The 14,415-nt window shown below is 36.2% G+C and overlaps 1 protein-coding gene across 4 annotated transcripts in view; it reads left to right on the top strand.

Moving 5' to 3' along the window:
- PMP22 (peripheral myelin protein 22) overlaps nt 1-14,415 on the top strand; it is a 105,646-nt gene that overhangs the window by 74,604 nt on the left and 16,627 nt on the right. The window lies entirely within an intron of this gene.

The following is a 14,415-nucleotide window of genomic DNA, read 5'->3' as shown; positions in this document are numbered from 1 at the left end:
TGTATATTGGTTCCAAGGCAGAATTTTGAACCTTCTTACATATTTGTATCAAGTTCTTATAAATCTTAGATAGCAGACCTTTCTCAGAGAAATTTTTTGGAAAGATTAATCCCCTTACTCCTATCCCCAGATCACTGTTGCTCTTCCAACTCTAACTGCATTGACTGTATGTTTGTAAAAGGAAACGACTTATAAATTGTACATAACTTAAGCTATCTATTTTTTAAACATTTATTAATATTCATTTTTAACATGGTTACATGATTCATGCTCCTACTTTCCCCTTCACCCCCCGCACTCCCCCCACTCATGGCAGATGCACTTTTCCACTGGTTTTATCATGTGTCCTTGATCAAGACCTATTTCCAAATTGTTGTTAGTTGCATTGGTGTGGTCGTTTTGAGTCTACATCATGTCCACCTCAACACATGCATTCAAGCAGTTGTTTTTCTTCTATGTTTCCTCTCCTACAGTTCTTCCTCTGGATGTGGGTAGTGTTCTTTACCATAAATCCCTCAGAATTGTCCTGTGTCATTGCATTGCTGCTGGTACAGAAGTCCATTACATTCGATTTTACCATAGTATATCAGTCTCTGTGTACAATGTTCTTCTGGCTCTGCTCCTTTCACTCTGCATCAATTCCTGGAGGTTTTTCCAGTTCACATGGAATTCCTCTAGTTTATTATTCCTTTGAGCACAATAGTATTCCATCACCAGCATATACCACAATTTGTTGAGCCATTCCCCAATTGAAGGACATACCCTCCTTTTCCAGTTTTTTGCCACCACAAAAAGCACAAATATAAATATTTTCGTACAAGTCTGTTTATCTATGATCTCTTTGGGGTACAAACCCAACAATGGTATGGCTGGATCAAAGGGCAGGCATTCTTTGAGCATAGTTCCAAATTGCCAGCCAGAATGGTTGGATCAGTTCACAACTCCACCAGCAATACATTAATGTCCCAATTTTGCCAAATCCCCCCCAGCATTCATTACTCTCCCCTTCTTTCATTTTAGCCAATCTGCTAGGTGTGAGGTGATACCTCAGAGTTGTTTTGATTTGCATTTCTCTAATTATTAGAGATTTGGAACACTTTCTCATGTGCTTATTGATACTTTTGATTTCTTCACCTGAAAATTGCCTATTCATGTCTCTTGCCCAATTATCAATTGAGGAATTCCTTGATTTTTTTATACAATTGATTTAACTCCTTGTATATTTGAGTAATTAGACTCCTGTCAGAGTTTTTTGTTATAAAGATTTTTTCCCAATTTGTTGTTTCCCTTCTGATTTTGGCTGCATTGTTTTTGTTTGTACAAAAGCTTTTAAGTTTAATATAATCAAAACCATTTAATTTACATTTTGTAATTTTCTCTAACTCTTGCTTGGTTTTAAAATCTTTCCTTTCCCAGAGAACTGACAAGTAAACTACACTATGTCCACTTAACTTATTTATAGTTTCCCTCTTTATATTCAAGCCATTCACCCATTCTGAATTTATCTTGGTGTAGGGTGTGAGATGTTGATCTAAACCTAATCTCTCCCATATTGTTTTCCAAATTTCCCAGCAGTTTTTGTCAAATAGTGGATTCATGTCCCAAAAGTTGGGCTCTTTGGGTTTATCATACACTGTCTTGCTGATGTCATTTACCCCAAGTCTATTCCACTGATCCTCCCTTCTGTCTCTTAGCCAGTACCATATTGGTTTGATGACTGCTGCTCTATATTATAGTTTAATATCTGGTACTGCTAGGCCCCCTTCCTTTGCCTTTTTTTCCATTATTTCCCTTGATATTCTTGATCTTTTGTTATTCCAAATGAAATTTGTTATAGTTTTTCCTAATTCAGTAAAGAAGTTTTTTGGTAGTTTGATAGGTATGGTGTTAAACAGATAAATTAATTTGGGTAGAATGGTCATTTTTATTATGTTAGCTCATCCTACCCATGAGCAATCAATGTTTTTCCAATTATTTAGATCTAGTTTTATTTGTTTGGAAAGTGTTTTGCAGTTGTTTTTGTATAATTGCTGTGTTTGTTTTGGTAGATAGATTCCTAAGTATTTTATGTTGTCTAGGGAAATTTTAAATGGTGTTTCTCTTTCTACCTCTTGCTGCTGTGATGTGTTGGAAATATATAGAAATGCTGATGATTTATGTGCATTTATTTTGTATCCTGCAACTTTGCTAAAGTTGTTGATTATTTCTACAAGCTTCTTAGTTGATTCTCTAGGGTTTTTTAAGTAGACCATCATATCATATGCAGAGTGATAGCTTAGTTTCCTCATTGCCTATTTTGATACTTTCAATTTCTTTTTCTTCTCTAATTGCTACTGCTAATGTTTCTAGTACAAGGTTAAATAATAGAGGAGATAATGGGCATCCTTGTTTCTCTCCTGATCTTATTGGGAAGGCTTCTAATTTATCCCTATTGCATATGATGCTTGTTGATGGTTTTAGGTATATACTGTTTATTATTTTTAGGAAAGGTCCTCCTATTCCTATACTTTCCAGGGTTTTCCAATAGGAATCAATGCTGTATTTTGTCAAAGGTTTTTTCAGCATATATTGAGATAATCATGTGATTTTTGTTTGTTAGATTGTTGATATGGTCAATTATGTAGATGGTTTTCCTAATGTTGAACCATCCTTGCATTCCTGGTATAAATCCCACCTGATCATGGTGGATGATCCTCTTGATTACTTGCTGGAGTCTATTTGCTAGTATTCTATTTAAGATTTTTGCATCTATGCTCACTAGGGAGATTGGTCTGTAGTTTTCTTTCTCTGTTTTTGATCTACCTGGCTTTGGAATCAGTACCATATTTGTGTCATAAAAGGAATTTGGTAGGACTCTTTCTTTGCTTATTATATCAAATAATTTGTATAGTATTGGGATTAGTTGCTCTTTGAATGTCTGATAGAATTCACTTGTGAATCCATCAGGCCCTGGCAATTTTTTCCTAGGGAGTTCTTTGATGGCTTGTTCAATTTCTTTTTCTGATATGGGATTATTTAGGTATTCTATTTCTTCTGCTATTAATCTAGGCAATTTATATTTTTGTAAATATTCATCTATATCTCCTAGATTGCTATATTTATTGCCATAAAATTGGGCAAAATAGTTTTTAATGATTGCCTTAATTTCTGCTTTATTAGAGGTGAGATCTTCTTTTTCATCTTTGATACTGTCAATTTGGTTTTCTTCTTTCCTTTTTTTAATTAGATTGACCAGTACTTTGTCTATTTTATCTGTTTTTTCAAAATACCAGCTTCTAGTCTTATTTATTAATTCAATAGTTCTTTTACTTTCAATTTTATTAATTTCTCCCTTGATTTTTTAGTATTTCTAATTTAGTTTTCATCTGGGGATTTTTAATTTGCTCACTTTCTAGTTTTTTAAGTTGCGTGCTCAATTCATTAATCTCCGCCCTCCCTAATTTGTTAATATATGCACTCAAGGATATAAATTTCCCCCTGAGTACTGCCTTGGCTCCATCCCATAGAGTTTGGTAGGATGTCTCATCATTGTCATTCTCTTCAATGAAATTGTTGATTGTTGCTATGATTTCTTCTTTGACTAGCTGGTTTTGGAGAATCCTATTATTTAATTTCCAATTAGTTTTTTTTTTTATTTGCCTGTCCAGGAGCCCATACTAATTATTATTTTTATTGCATTATGATCTGAGAAGGTTACATTTATTATTTCTGCTCTTTTGCATTTGTTTGCAATGTTTCTATGCCCTATTACATGGTCAATCTTTGTGAATGTACCATGTACAGCTGAAAAGAAGGTGTATACCTTTTTGTCCCTATTTATTTTTCTCCACATATCTATTAAATCTAATTTTTCTAGGACTTCATTCACCTCTCTTACCTCTTTCTTATTTATTTTTTTGTTTGATTTATCTAGATCTGAAAGAGGAATATTTAGATCTCCCACTAGTATGGTTTTACTATCTATTTCCTTCTTGAGCTCTGCCAGTTTCTCCTTTATGAATTTGGGTGCTATGCCACTTGGTACATACATATTGAGCACTGTTATTTCCTCATTGTCTATACTGCCTTTAATAAGGATGTAATGACCTTCCCTGTCTTTTATAATCATATCTATTTTTACTTTGGCTTTGTCAGAAATCATAATCGCCATTCCTGCCTTCTTTTTCTCATTTGATGCCCAAAAGATTTTGCTCAAGCCCTTTACCTTAAACTTGTGTGTGTCCACCTGCCTCATATGTGTTTGTTGTAGACAACATATGGTAAGATTTTGGTTTCTAATCCACTCTGCTATTTGCTTCTGTTTTATGAGAGAGTTCATCCCATTCACATTCAGAATTATAATTATCAGTTGTGCAATTGCTGACATTTTGGTATCCTCTCCTAGTTCTACCCCTTCTTCTTATACTCTTTCTTTTTAAACCAGTGGTTTGCTTTAAGCCAGTAACCCTTATTCCCTCCCTTGATTAACTTCCCTTTCTACCCCCTCCCTTATTATTCCCCTCTTTTTATTTTTAAAGGCCTAATGAATTCCCTCCTCCTTCTTCTCCCCTCCCTTTTTTGACCTCCCCACTCCCCTGCTCCCCTTGGTTTATCCCTTCTGGCTTTCTCAGTAGAGTTAGGTAGAATTTTATATCCCAATGGATATAGCTACTCTTCCCTCTCCAGATTAATTACACTGAGAGTAAGGTTTAAATATTACCTCTTAATGCTCTCTTCCTCTCCTTCTTATAATAGTATTCATCCCTTCCCCTTCCCATGCCCTCTTTGTGTGTAATAGAATATCCTATTTTTCTTATTCATTCAAATTTCTCTTGGTGTCTCCTCTATTCACCCTCCTCTTTACCATCCCCATATCATCTTAGACCATTTAGTATTCCAACCTCTCCCTATGTATTATTCTTCTGATTACTATGATAGTGACTACTATAATAGTGAATAGAGTTCATAGTATTTCTCCACATAGGAATACAGATAATTAGATCTTATTGAAGCCCTTAAAGAGGCAAATTTAAAAAATATGAGTTTTCTCTCTTTCCCCTCTGTTTCTTATTTACCTTTTCAAGTTTCTTTTGGTTTTTGTGGTTGGATATCAAACTTTCCATTTAGTCCTGGTCTTTTCTGTGCAAATACTTGGAAATCTTCTATCTTATTGAATGCCCAAACTTTCCCCTGAAAGTATATAGTTAGTTTGGATGGGTAGGTGATCCGTGGTTGAAGACCCAGTTTTCTTGCCTTTCTGAATATCATACTCCAAGCCTTGTGGTCTTTTATTGTGGATGCTGCCAGATCCTGTGTGATCCTGATTGGTGCTCCTTGATATTTGAATTGTCTCTTTCTGGCTTCTTGTAAGAGTTTTTCTTTTACTTGGAAGCTCTTGAATTTGTCTATTATATTCCTGGGGGGTTGTCTTTTCTGGGTCTAGTGTAGAGGGCAATCTATGGATCCTTTCAATGTCTATATTGCCCTCTTGTTGTAGAACTTCAGGGCAATTTTGCTGAATGTTTTCTTTTAGTATGGAGTCCAAATTTCTATTAATTTCTGCTTTTTCAGGAAGACCAATGATTCTCAGATTGTCTCTTTTAGAACTGTTTTCTTGGTCTGTCACTTTCTCATTGAGATATTTCATGTTTCCTTCTATTTTGTCAGTCTTTTGACTTTGTTTTATTTGTTCTTGCTGTCTTGAAAGATCATTAGCTTCTAATTGCTCAATTCTAGCCTTTAGGGATTGGTTTTCGACTATAATCTTTTGGTTTTCCTTTTCAATCTGGTCATTTCTGGTGTTCAATTTGCTTATCAGTTTATTTGATTTCTGAGCCTCACTTTCCAATTGCAAAATTCTGCCTTTTAAACTGATATTTTCTTGCCAGATCTCTTCCATCTTTCTCATCATCTCAGATTTGAACTCTTCAATAGCTTGTGACCAGTTTTCATTATTTTGGGAAGGTTTGGATATGATTACTTGTTTGTTCTCCTCTGCTGTTTGCTCTGGATTTTCTCTGTGTAAAAGTTGTCAAGTGTTACAGATTTCTTCTTGATGATCTTTCTCTTCTGAGGTTCCCGATTTTGGCTTGCCATTGCTGTGAGCCCTGCGCCTTCTCAGCTTTATCCTCACACTCAGGGTCTGTCTGCGCTCTCTAGGCTCCCAAGGTCTCTAGTCTCGTTGTTCTCGGGGTCAAGCCTCCTGGTGGTCCCCCGCCTGCCCTTCTGCCTGAGGCTCCTTCAACAGTCTCAGGGTGCTGCTTCCATAGCCATGCTCCCGTCTGCACAGGGTCCCCACTAGAGGTCCAAGCCTGCACTCAAGATCCTTGTCCGTGCCTACGTCAGTGCCTTCACCCACGCCAGTGCTCAAGGTCTGTGTTCAAAGTCTGTGCGTTCTTTAGCCTCTTGGGGTCCTTAGCCTTCCTGCTCTCAGGAACAGGCCCTGGAGCTGCCAATGACTTAATGGGTGCCCCAAACCTGCTTTAACTCTTGTGCGCTGGCCTTGGCACTGTTGGTGATTTGGGGGGTTGGGGAGAGGGGTGCCCAGCTCGCGCTCTAGTGAGAGCTGTTTCACCCCTTTATAGCATAGAAATGCCCTGATTCCATGTACCTTCAATGCTGCGCCCTGTTGTGGGGTCCCTGCGTTCATCTGGATTTGTTTTTATGTCCCCTTGAGGAGTTCTATATGCTTCAGTTAGGAGAGGTCAAGCTGCTGCTTTTTACTCTGCCTCCATCTTAACCCGGAATTCCTTAAGCTATCTATTTTTATCTTTTATGATCATTTCTGTGCTGTGTTTGGTCAAGAATTCTCCCTACTCATACTTATGAAAGGTCTCTTCTCACCATATCTTTTAGTTTGATTATAGTGTGATATTTTAGATTTAGGTCATATATTTATTTGGAACTTATTGTGGTAAATGTTGTGAGATGTTGATCTAAGCCTAATTTCTTCCATATTAATTTTTAATTTTCCCAACAGTTTTTGTTGAATAATGAGTATTTACCCGTATTTGGCATCACAACATTTACTGAACATTATGGCACTATGTTCAATTGCCACTGAATCTAGAAGACCTAATCTGTCCCATTGATTTACTTTTCTATTTTAATTAGTGCTGGTTATTACATGATTCTCTTTTATAGTATAGTTTGAAATCTAATACTGCTAGATCCCTTTGCTTCCCTTTTTAAAAATTTTTCCTCAAGATTCTTGTTTCTTCATATTAGTTTTATTATTATTTTCCCTAGTCCTATGATAGTTTGAACAATATGACAATCTGTAAGTTAATTTTAGTAGTATTGTCATTTTCATTATATTACTATAGCCCAATCATGAGCAATTAATATTGTGCCAGTAATTTGGGTTTTCCTTTATTCCTTTATTTTTATAAATACTATTTTGTAGGTGGCAGCTAGGTGCCCCAGTAGATTAAAAACCAGAGATGGGAGCCTAGAGGTGGGCCTAGAGATGGGAGGCCCTGTTTCAAATCTGGCCTCAGACACTTCCTAGCTATGTGATCCTGGGGAAGTCACTTACTCCTCATTTCCTAATCCCTAATGCTCTTCTGCCTTGGAAGCAATACACAGTATTTTTTCTAAGACAGAAGGTAAGGGTTTAAAAAAAAAAAAAGGAACTTTTTGTAGAAAAGAGCAAAGGAAACAGTACAGCCCATATTTTTCCCACAATTATACCAACTAAGGAGAACCATTAGGCCAAGAAGTAAATAAGAAAAACCACAGTGGGTCACTTCTCTATCCTAAGATTATAAATTTGGGGGCAGCTAGGTAGCTCAGTGGACTAAGAGCCAGAAGGTCCTAGGTTCAAATCTGGCCTCAGATACTTCCTAGCTATGTGACCCTGGGCAAGTCACTTAACCCCCATTGCCTAGCCCTTACTGATCTTTTGCCTTAGAACCATACACAGTATTGATTCTAAAATAGAAGGTAAGGGTTTAAAAAAAAGATTGTAAATTCAACCCATAGTCAAGGAATTAGAGGTGAACCTATGGCTCTGCCACTCAGCCCTCAGAGCAGTATTTTAGATTCCATCCAGAGGAGAGTAACCAGGAAAGAATTCTGACCTCTGCTAAGACTGTGGATTCCACAGGTGAGTGACCAAGGCAGAAACTCTGAACTTGTTGTGGGACTACAACTTTGTCTCTCTGAATATGCAGAGCCCTTTCAACTAGCTAACAGGTTGTAGGAAAAGCAAATGCCTATTGGAGCTCCAACAATGAACCACCCTGTGATTGTTTTGGTCATGAAGACATAAATAGGATAATGCCCAAGATCAAAATATTTGAGCATGTAGCATATAAATTAATGCGAGTTAACCTCAGAAAACATTGAAGAATACACCACTTTAAACCTGAAGAAAATAGCAGCAGAATCCTAGAGAGAACAGTTAAAGTAGGCAAATAGAAGGTTATCCAAACAAGGAGGAAAAAGCAGAAGGAATGCGGTCAGTAAAAACTAATTTTTATCTGAATCAGTAAAATAAAAAAAAAAATGTAAAACACACCTATATAGCCACACAGAGTTTGGTATAGAAATACATTCAATTCAATAGAGGAATGAGAGGGAATATTCAGAGGGGAATAAGAAATAGGAGGGAGAATAGTCCAGAAGGGATTTGTCATAGATAAAACAAACTCAACTTAATAGGAAGGAAAGAATGTATAGAAACTGAAATTCTGGGTAGGGAAAGAGAAAGAGGAATTGAAGCAGATTACATAAAGCATAGAGCACTGATGCTAATAATTTTCTTCATTCACCACCCCTTCTTTTGTAAAGAAAGGGTAAAGGGACAAAAACAGGAAAAAGTATGAGAATATAATTAAAGGAAGTATACAAAATAACAGTTTTAACTCCAAATGGGATGAATTAATACATAAAATGTAGGAGTACAGAAGAATAGACCAAGCTAAATGCAACGTTTATGTATAAGAAACACACAAAATTTATTCAAATTCCAAATCCAGCATTCTTTTCACCATATCATTATATCTAAATAACAAAATCCTCCTTCCATTTGATTGAATGTCTTATTTATTTTTATTATTTTCACATCATGGATTATAAATTATTCAAAAATTAATAATATTTATATAGTACCTTTTATATGTTAGCCATTTGATTCTCACAACAATTCTATGACATAGGTGCTATTAGTATCTCCATTTTATAGATGAGGAAAGGGAACTGGAGAAAGATTAAATGACTTGCCAGGGATCATACATCTATAGTTAGGCATCTTTGAACTCAGCTCTGCTTGACTCCAAATCTGTCACTCTAGCTGTTTCTGGTAGCTGCCTCTGTAGAAAATCAAGCATCTACTATACATTTCAGACACTGTGCTACATAGGTAGAAACATAAAAGTAAAATGAAAGTCCTCATAGAATTTATATTCCAGATTAAGATTAATTTGTTAAATAGAAACTAGTCATAAAATTAGATCCTAGATGTGAATTTTCAATTTTACTCAATTCAGTTTAAATTTTTATCCCTTAATACAGTGATTCCCAAAGTGGGCACTACCGTCCCCTGGTGTGCTGCAGCAATCCAGGAAAGCAGTGATGGCCACAGGTGTAGTTATCTTTCCTATTAATTGCTATTAAAATTTTTTAAAAATTAATTTCCACGGGCACCAAGTAATTTTTTTCTGGAAAGGGGGCAGTAGGCCAAAAAAGTTTGGGAACCACTGCCTTAATGGATGGAAAACTCTGGACATTTGCCAGGAATCTAGTTCCTAGGAGTGTGAATTTAAATGGGGGTAAATATGTTTTAGAGTGGAGAGGACATTGAATTTTTTTCATTAAAAATTTCACGCTCTATTCAGAACTGAGAATTCCAGAAAGAAAATCCCAGTCTTAGAAGTGAATTGTCAAGTATATCTGAGATCCAGGGATTAGGTACTTTGCAGAATTGGATAATACCATTTTTCATGTAAAATTTATTTCAGAGTAACTGGTAGTTGGTAGTTGATGTTCTCATAAACTTTTTTTAGACCCTTCCCTTATGTCTTAGAATCTACTAAGTATCAGTTCTAAGGCAGAAGAGTGGTAAGGGCTAGGCAATTGTCTTGCCCAGGGTCACACTGCTAGGTCACATTTGAACCCAGGACCTCCTGTCTTTGCCATATATCTGTCCCTCTTAAGAATTTTCAAGGAGCAGTCAGTTTGAAAATGAGAACAGAGAAGAAAAAAAAGTATATTTTGCCTCTTTTTGACTGACTCAAATGAAAATGAGTTCACTTCCCTGCCGATAGGTATGTGGTGAGGGCTAGCAACAGACTACTCATGAGGCAAGGTCAGTTGAAGTTATGAAGTAAGCTCTAAGTGAGGTAGGTGATAAATTTGAACTTTGGTGTTGGCAAGCATTCAATGACTAGACACCACAGTTCCACATCAGCTCATGCTCTTGATTGTTCCACATCCCCACCAACTGCTCAAACTCCCATAAGATGACTCTGCTCTTGGACTTTGCTCTCCAGAAGCCTTAATCAAATTGCTTGCTACAATCTCAGCTTAAATTTTGGCCTTTTCCACCTCCTTCCTCCCCTCCTCATCCTCATACAAATGACCTCTTAATAAAGTCTACCCCACTAATTAGTGAGTACCTGCCTGAGATCATCATATCTTGAGGAGTCTCAGACTTGCTGCTCATTTCATTCTGAGCTCACTCTTCTACTTTACCTCCCCTGGTCTTTTAAAGATGACTGGCTTCAGTTCTGATCATTGATTGGTCAGTTCTTACCCTGGACACCATATCTTCAGGAGCTCTAGCCAAGTTTCACATCATCCCTGGCTTTCTCTCTTGTATGTTCCACTTCCCCAGTGACTGCTTTCAGCACTCTTCCCTACTCCATTCTCGTTTCCCCTCGACTTCCTTTCCAGTTTCTTACTCGAACATAGCACATTGAGAGTAGAGATTAAATTTTCTTCCTCTGAGAACTTTAGCAGCCTCTTAGAAATTTTGATATGTTGTTTCTCTATCATTTTCTTTCACATAGTTCTTATTTCTATTATTTGAACCACTATTTAGGATTTCATTGTTAAGCTTTCATTTGTCTCAATCTTTTATGCACGTTCCCCAACTAAATTATTTTTATTGCATTATGTTCTCGAAAGAATGTTTGCTATTTGTCTTTTTATATTTACTTGACATAGCTCTGTGTCCTAATATACAATTTTTATATAAGTTGCATGTTGATGTTGGGAATATGTACTTTCTATTGCAGTTCCATTAAGAAGATACCACATTTTAGCTCTAGTTTTTCCATCCATTTATGCAATTCTCTACTTTTATATTTATCTTTGTCAGACTTATCCAAAACTGAGAAAAGGGCATTAAATTCCCCAGTTCACTATAATACTATATGTCTTCTTATAAATTCAATTAATTTTTCCTTATGATGAATTTAGATGCTACGGTATTTTAGCATATGTTTAATATTGATTTGTTGTCTTCATTTCCTCTGAGCATAATGTAGTTCACTTGTTTATTATCTTTTTATATTGTGTATATTTTTACTCTTTCTAGTAGCATGTTTGCAACTTTTACTTTTTTGGATTCACCTGATGTGTTATAGCCACTCTTTATTCTGTGTTTCTTTATTTTAAAGATGTTTCTTATAACCAATAGTGTGTGTGTGTGTGGGGGGGGGTATTTTCTCACACAAAGTCACTTTTTCATTTTGTTAAATTGTAATCCATTCACATTCAAAGTTAGGTAATATATATTTTTTTCTATTTGTCTCTATTATTGGGCTTTTTTCCCCCAAATAAGATTTTTCTCTCTTCTTCTCTAAAGACAGTACTTTGTCACTTCATTTGTTAGCTTAATCTCATTTAAGACAATCCTATTTGCACTAGTTTTTTTCACTCATGCACAAGATCTTTCCCTTCCATTTGTCATCCCTTTCCCTGGTTCTGGAGTGATTCATTACTTAATTTCTTTTTCATTACTCCTCTAAGCTATTTTAAAAATTCTTAGCAAAGTAGTAAGACATCTCATCTCCTTCAAATTATTATTGTGAGTTTTAGATTTCATTTTCTGCACTTTTAAAAAAGGTTTCCTTTACTTCTTTTTTTCCTTTTCTATCAATTCAAGACTTTTATTCTTGATTCATGGACCTTATACTTATTTATTACTTCCTTAGCTTCTCTATTCCTCATAGAATTAAAGCTTTTAAGGTACATTTCTTGGAATTTCATCTTCCAAAGAGTTTCGACATTATTACTTCATAGATGTTGTTCCCTGACCCCTTTTCTGTTCCTTATTCGCAAAAATAACCAATTTTTGCAGGTAATAAAAGTATTGTCCTGTGATCTTTACCCTTTCTATGATAATTTTTTCCTATTTGCCATGAAATCCATGTCCTCTCACTTGCCTGGTTGCCCACAGGAGCTCTGATTCCACTAGTGGTAAATGAGTATCTCTAACCACAAAACCCCTGTAAGATCTCCATAAATCCCTTTATAGAATTTCCCATGGAAGCATTGTTTAGTTGTACCACTTCCCACCATTAATCAAAATTCCCCTTTCTTGCCCTATTTCAGTTCCTTCCTTTGCCTCCTTATTGATTTTCCTAAAGAATCCTTTACCTGAGAAGCTGTAAGTTATTTTTCCTCCATTGTTTATAAATAAATATCTTAATGGTTTCCCTTGTTATTTTTGTTGATCATTAGGTTTTTAAATTCTTGTTAACATCAAAATTGTCATTGTATTTTTAGTCCTAGCCACCTATCCAGGGGAAATTATTTCATCATCTGTCCCTTCCCTGATGGGTATATTTGTTTATCTTTCTGTTTTCTTTTTTTTTTAAACCCTTAACTTCTGTGTATTGGCTCCTAGGTAGAAGAGTGGTAAGGGTGGGCAATGGGGGTCAAGTGACTTGCCCAGGGTCACACAGCTGGGAAGTGTCTGAGGCCAAATTTGAACCTAAGACCTCCCATCTCTAGGCCTGACTCTCAATCCACTGAGCTACCCAGCTGCCCCTCTATCTTTCTGTTTTCTGTGGTGTTTTCAAAATAATTCAACCATCCTAGTTTTCTAAGAATGCTTCAAATGTCTCTTTTTGTTGAATATCTATCTTTTGTTCATTAGTCATTAGGCTTACATTTGCAAAGTATGACATTTTGGGTTGTATCTTGAGCTCCTTTCCTTTTTGGAACACAATATTCTGTACCCCACTTTGGTTTCTGATGTGTGAATAGCCTGTTATTCAAATTTCCTTTCCTATATGCTACAAATGCTGATATTTTTAGTAACAAAAAATAAGTTTAATGACAAAAGCAAGCTTGCATAGTTTGTCATGTCATTAAATTAAATTTAACCATTATGTGTCTTAGAGCTTACTGCAGGATTTTTCTTCCTCCCCTATGGAGTAAGTAATCCTCGGATTCTTTTGATTGGTACTTTGTTTTCAGTGTTCAGAAATTCTGGCTAGTTTTCTTAAGCCATTGCTTGCATATACTGTTCAGGTATATTTTTTATTTTTATTTTTTAACTCTTACCTTCCATCTTAGAACCAAATGTATCTAGGCAGATGGGAGTTAAAGTGATTTGTCCAGGGCCACACAGCTAGAGTTGTCTGAGGTCACATTTGAACCCATGACCTCCCATCTCTAGGCAGCAGGGTTGGTTTGTTTGCAAGTCCATGAGTCAGCTTATGACAGAATGTAGTGGCTTGTAGGAAAGGGAGGGCATGTTAGGAATTAAGTTTTAGCCTGCCTTCACTGAGTTGCTACATAATCCCAGTCCCAAAGTCCATTAGTATAGGACTCTCCCATTGGTGGAAATGAACGTCCTACTTGGAGAAGGAAGATGGTGAGAACTAGAAAGATAAAGAGCACTACTCTCTTTAGACCTTCAATTTTCTTTTAGTCTTCCTTGAGTTCTTTGGGCTGCTTAGTTCAGCAAAGATGGTTGATGCCATCCCACTTTAAAGTTGCTGAAAAGAAAGACTCTGGGAAGAAACTGACGAGAGGACCTAGCAGGCCTTATTCTCAATTCACTACACTAGAGAGTTTGGACAATTTCCCCTTGGGTGAGATCTAGGACACTTTCTTGGTTTCATCTCCTAGCTCCCAATGGTAGAGCTTGACATATGGTACATATTTTCCTAAGTATATTTATATCTATTTCTTATTTGGATAAATGGGATTTTTGGTTATTTTCTATGTGTGTTCATTTGTGAAAATGATATTTTGTGGGAAGGGGATCAAGCCTTTGATTATAAAGCTAGGGATTCTACTTTCCTCACATTAAAGAAATGGTGATCAGAATTTAGATTGGACCTGAAAACCATATCCTCTGCACTATTAATATTTAAAGGAACAGATAGATAGAATTCTAGTCTTGTACCCCCTCTCTCTGAGGAGAGAAGAATGGCCAGACTTCTGGCCCTAATGTTTTGCTTTCCCTCCTAGTAG

The sequence above is a fragment of the Gracilinanus agilis genome, chromosome 4 (assembly GCF_016433145.1).
Source record: "Gracilinanus agilis isolate LMUSP501 chromosome 4, AgileGrace, whole genome shotgun sequence".
NCBI classification, from domain to species: Eukaryota; Metazoa; Chordata; class Mammalia; order Didelphimorphia; family Didelphidae; genus Gracilinanus; species Gracilinanus agilis.
Note: the sequence above shows the minus strand (reverse complement) of the source record. Positions and strands in the feature narration are given on the sequence as shown.